Genomic DNA, 6,865 nt, shown 5'->3' on the forward strand with positions numbered 1-6,865 from the left:
CTTTACGCATAATACAATATCACAAAATGATCTATAACATAACCATATTATGTCCGTACTGGTGTTATTGCATCGCGTGTAGTAGATATTAAAAATTGTAAGTTCATTAAATCAAGAGACGGAGAATTTTGATTTCAATCAACTATAATATTCCAAGATTTTAGCATAATAATTATAGTAGCCATGTACAGTTAATAAAAAAATTTAGTTATCTTTATCTAGTAACGTCGAAATTAAAAGAGAATAATGCTCCAACTTCAGGAGTAATAGTGGGAGATTCATTTTTATGAATAAAGTGTATGTAAGCTAAGTTTTAAATCACTAATTATAGGAATATAGGACAATAAACTGGGTGGAAAAAGTATGATGAAATATATAATATATAATAATATTATGTTGTATACGTTCAAACACTGCAGAGTGAGCCATTAATAAAGTAAATGAAAAACGTTTTAATACATAACATTATAAATTATTTGAACTAAACGTACTTATTCGCCGCCAAAATCGATTGTTTAAAAATACTTATTACATGCAACTAAGAGCAGACATAATATTAAAGATGATGTACTTGATTGATTGATAAATTCATGGATTGGTGATGCATTTATTTTGATTCAATTAGAGCTTGAGCTAACAATAGGTCTATGTGCTTCGGTATTGACATCTTAGTTACGCCAATCATTTCCTAGTACCAAAACAGAAATAATAAAAAAAATTTGTGTACACGAATGGATCGTGCAGCTTATTAATGCAATTTGAATTTTACAAGTGGAAAAAAGCTCGGTTTGTGGCTTATTAAATTTAAATTATATTCTTCGTTATATGATTGGCATACAATTTAATTTTCTAGAAATACAATTTTTGCATGTATTGATCTGATACATTAAAAAAACAACAACATACGAACAGTATTAGTATAGTTTAGATCGTATAGCTTATATTTTCATAATTTTTATTTTTATGTGAAAAGCAAACATTCAAAGGAATATATTATGCGCTATAATAAATATTGTGTTGGAATGAACAAAGGTTATAGAATAATGTACGTCTTGTTGTTTCTAGCACTCAAGTAAGCATGTGGGAAATGACATACTATATATTAATATTTGATCATACAAATTTAAGTATAGTATGCTGCAAATCATAAGACATTTTTTCAGGTGTATACGACTATTTTGGTTTAAATCTGTATTTTATGTTTAATTTCAAAGACAATTGTCAACATAACATTAATTTGTTTAATAGTTATTTGAAATTTCAATACAACATTCCTTTATATCTTTGTACATATCAAACATTCTCCATTCTCGAATATTTTCTGCTCTTCAAACAATCATGGAAATGTGTAACTATTGTAGTATGTCATTGTACTTACGTGAATGTCTTGATGAAAACATTAATCGTTGCCATTGGTAACTATAGTTTAATGTTAAATCATTGTCACTTGCCATTGTAGTTACCAATTTTTCGTTTAATCATTTCATTGGTAATCTAATCTGTAGATGACAGTAGTCTGAGAAAAACTAAAGTCGACCCCGAGTAGAAAGATATCTAATACGTACCTAAATGCGAACATTTTTAATTTAAAATTGACATTCTACTGTTACAGACAAATATTAGATGTATGATTTATTTGCATTTTATCGTAGTAATTAAATTTAAAATGCTCTTATAAATAGATTAACTAACCGGCTTAATACTTGATAATCTTGATGTTGATTTATGTTGTCATATTAATATTTTAATTTCAATATATATAACAACAAAAAAACTACAATATACTTCGTATTGTGTTAAATAGTTATTATATATATATAATTACTATGGCTCATAATTTTCAAGGTAGAGGTACTTAGTTACTAACTAAGCACATTCAAACCAGATAAACTGACAGGTTGTTGAGAAATCATCAGGAATGTAATTTCGACACACTCTATACATAATTTAATATTATATGATTGTTTATATAGGCGTTTGAAAGAATTAGGTTTAACCATTGACGATGAAAATAAGTTTAAAAATATAATGCGATGCAATTTTTACAATTTGTTTAATAGTGGAGAGAATTTAATTTAATTTATCCTAAATTAATATTTTTTCATTTTCTTTTTTCTTTTTTTAATTTACATTTATATAAGACATCCAACTTATGCATATTATTAGGAATAAAAGGTAATTTTTTTTATCAGCTTTGATAATCGAAAGTTTTTTTAAAAACTTTTTCTTTTGTAAATCATAAAACATCATAAAACAGATGAGAAAATTAAACAGTTTAAAATTAATCATATCAAAATTAATACTTTTGGAAAAGAAAAGAATTCTGATGTTTTTAAATTCCATTTGTTTCATACATTGCGTTGTACATGATTATAAATTTAAATCTATAGTTTTTTTATGCTGATCAAATTGTAAATTATAATTTCAAATGTGTAATAATTTACCTAGTTATTATTTATGCAGAATATTACATCTTAATCGACAGCTTGTGTTTGCATAGCGTAACAAGATATGGTACAATGGTGCAGAACAAGGAATACATAACGTGTATAATAATTAAATTCAATATATCAAGCAGCTAATACGTATATTATTCGACATATTATATCACCGCAGAACGCGAATGTTGAGAACCAGAGATTTCAATCGACCGTAAACGATCAGTGACGATAAAAGATGGTTGATTTTGATTTGAAATTGTACATTACATGCATATATTATAATAATACAACGATCGCGGTCGCGACTCGGGACTACGTGTTTTTGTGGAGGAAACTATGCAGCGAGTCCGCCCTGGCTAAAATGATGTGTGTACTCGTACGGGATAAGTGCTAAAGTTCCGGAGTTGCGAGTAAAAAAGGTACCGAAGTACCGTCGAACAGTCCAAGTGCTTCCAGGTTTGTTTAGTACCATGGCTTCTCGGGTAATCATCATTATAGGCCAACCAATCGATATAATATGCTATTGTATTATTATATTATTAATAACAAAATTTATTATCGTGTATTTGACCAAATTTTTTATATTCTCTATTGTGTATACGTTCATAACCGGAATGTGGGTTGATTATGGTGGAAATTTATTGGGTGGTTTTTTATTTGCTGTTATATCAATGCCTAAGGCCGTTGAAAATATTGCATTATCGTTTTTTCGTTTTATCGGCTTATGGGTTAGCCGACAGAATCTGGTCTATAAGATAATAATAATTTCACGATTTCACATAAAAACGATGACGTTATTTTTGATTTTGTTCACTGGTGCATTTCTAACGTAATAACCAATGACGTTTCACACGTGTCAGCACTGGGTCGAAAGAAGCACGTTATTTCGGAGGGCGTGAATAACCAGATGAGCGATCATACCAGTTCACCAAGGTGCTGGGTATCTTATCGATTACGCGTCTTTCAAAGCGACAGGTCTTCATTTTTCATTGCGGTGAAGGTAGTAGTGTATAGAAAAAGTAGGATTCAAATGTTTATCGGCCAGGAGCAGTAATTTATCCGCTCTTCAAAATATAAATGATAGTTTTTATATTACTATGAGCATACACGATAATCACCAAATGAACTAAATTTCACTTAGAAATAATAAATTATTATAACAATAAATACTGAATATTATATAATTTTGATTGTCATTCGCTATTATTCTACTACTGATAAAATATACCATCTTAGTACAAAATAGTTATAGTTTTGATTAATTTTAGTGATTTATAATAAAATAAAACGTAATAGGTGTTGTAAAATCGTACATGCGTTTAAAAAACTTGTATCTGGATCAGGCAGGTTACCCTTTAGTCAACATTTATCCGGCCTTGTACAAAGATCTGTTGCAGTATTTGGGCTGACGACGGAAAACCCTAACTAGGATAGTTACTCCGAGTCAACAAAACCGACGAAGCTAACATAAACAAAAGCCTGAGGTCGCTTCCAGTTCCGGTTTTTGAGATTTCACGCAGTTATACACCTTATAGAAATTCAAAACAGAAATACGCCTTCAAAGAAACTATCACACAAAAAAGCTACCGAGCCATAATTTCGGAAATCATTGAATATTTCATGTCTCAAAATGCTTATTTTTCTTAACTGTAATAAGTTTCAGTTGAATTTTTACCAAGTTTTATATTGAATTATACACACCTGTGTTGTTAATTTATTTTGAACACGACGAAAACACCAAATGGAAAGAAATTACTTAACTTAATCACGTACAATACTACGATATTTGCTTTAGGTGCCATTTAAAACTTTAAATGTTCATTGGACCATGATAAATACAATTATTTTAATTCCATAGTAGTACTTTATTTTTGTCTCAGAAAACTATAAGCATAGAGACCTTGTTTCTTATAATATGCTTAAAATGTCGTAATACACGATGTTACTAATATTATAAATTAACGAGAGTTTCATTCAATTAAAAAATTAATACATTCTTATTATATTTTGGATGACTGTTTAATGTAAATTAAATATATTATAACGATATAAATGTGTAGTCGAGCAATCATTATTTTTTGTAAAAATGTAAAATCTTAGTTTAACTAAAATTGGAAAAGTCACTGGTATAGGTTATGACTCATAACTCATAACTTATGAGTATATTTTGTCATAATAAGGTAGATTACTACTAAACTCGCTGTAACGCATGAGTCAATTTGTGTTTAAAGTTAAAAAAATTGTACACAAAAATCAGTAGCTTACAAAACTCTAAAATATAAGACATAAACACAATAAATTAAAAATACATTTTTAGAGTGTCATAAATTTATAATTATTGTACATTTTCAATAATTATTGCTATTTTGAGACGTTGAATTTCATTAATTATATTGCCTATATTTTACGCCGTACTACAAGAAGTTTGGAATGATAATATATAATACAATTACATACTATAAATCAGCTTTTTTGGAACTAATTTTGATTCAACTAAATAAAAGCACGATAGAAGTATTAATATTATAATAAAGAAAGCAATAACATTGCATTCTAAAATTATCTGATCAAGTAGATTACTCATCAAATACAATAAGTACTAGTCAAGACACTTCAATATTATTTCACGTCAATTTCATTTAATACGATAAATAATAGTGTGAAATAACTAATATTATTGTTTTCTAAATAAAAATAAAGTCACCAAATCGTTTTTATTAAAAATAGGAACGTTGTTGATTTTTCTTATCTTTAAGTAACTCGCGATGACGTTATGTTTCTTTTATTTGTTTAGGTTTTTGTTTTTATTCTAAATAATTATGGCCACAGACACACTAAATTGTCCATCTGGAATAAGGTTAATACTTATTTTACTGCAAAAAAGTAATTAGGATGATTCTGAACAATAAAAACAATAAATTAAAAATTGTTATAACTATAAACAAATAAATATTAATAACAGATGGATTATTGACATTTTTTTTTTAATTCAACTATTATATATAGTTAAAATCAAAATTGTTGAATATATTAAATTTATTACACTAATTTTTTTTGATATTTTATTAAAAACTAATCAAAATAGTCAAGTAAAAACTTAAATTTAAAAACTAAGTTTTCCATTGTTATTTGTTTACGTTAAAAAAAATAAATAAGGTGATGGCAAAGTAAGTTTAACCATTTCAGACCAAATATTATAACTTTTGGAATCAAGTTTTTGATAAATATTTATAATATTCTTGAATGACTAATGATTACTATATTATTTGTTATTATTTAATTGGTCAATTTGATTTTTATCATCTGCTAGTTTTTTATAGTCTGTTTCAATAGTAAAATTTAGAATTTAAAGATTTTCTAAAGAAAGTATTATTAATTATTGATATTGTTCGAAAAACCATCCTGACCGGAAATTGTGTGTTAATTTTTAATTCTAAGGAAACTTTATTATTTATTTATATTACTATGATAGAAATGAGTTGTATATTTTTTTATCAATAGTACAGTTTGTTTAACTATTTGTTTTTAGAAAACAAGGTATATTATCATAATAACATATACATATGTATATTTTTTGTACATTTGTATGCCAACTCTTCTTAAATGGTTCAACCAATTTTTGATGAAATTTTTTATATTTGAATGGGTTCTCGGATGATTTAGATTTAAAATTGGACCCAGGAGGTGGCGTTGTAATTAGGTTGTAGGAAATATTGACATGGGTATGTCTTAAATAACACACGTGTGAATCTGAAATGCCAATAATCTTGGGAATCATTCATGTGGTTCTTGAATGAAAAAGCACTACGGAACAGGTTTTAATCAAAGTTTTATGATTTATTTATGATTTCTGATAAAGTCTCCATATGCATATCATAAGTATTTACATTTATTAAACATTTTAATAAAGTTTTTATTTGTATCGTATACTACAGTACATCTAATGTCAAAATACCTACGTAAATAATTTTATACAAGGTACTCAGATTTTTTTATACACTCACTTATCTGCGTCACGCATATCAGAAATAAATCGTTATTTTATTTATAATAAAAAAAAATATTAACTCATTAAATCATTGTATTATAGTTTATGATAGTAATCTTGTTATTTTTGTTAACACACCACAATCAGAATTCACTTAATAATAATTTCACTCCTAATTTAATAAATAATTGGAAGAATGAGCAATAACTATTCTACCGAGATTATTTGTTGCACGTATGACTGAAACGATTTTGTTAACACTTCGTAAGCGAGTCATTCAATATCAACCCCTAGTTTAAAACAACTAAAAAAAAAAAAATTAACGCACGAATTCACAGACAACACGGTGCACTGTGCGTAAATTATTTAAAATTATTATGATATTGTTAATAATATAATACTATTAATAATGCAATAATAACAAATTAAAAGGTTA

The sequence above is a fragment of the Rhopalosiphum maidis genome, chromosome 2 (assembly GCF_003676215.2).
Source record: "Rhopalosiphum maidis isolate BTI-1 chromosome 2, ASM367621v3, whole genome shotgun sequence".
NCBI lineage: Eukaryota > Metazoa > Arthropoda > Insecta > Hemiptera > Aphididae > Rhopalosiphum > Rhopalosiphum maidis.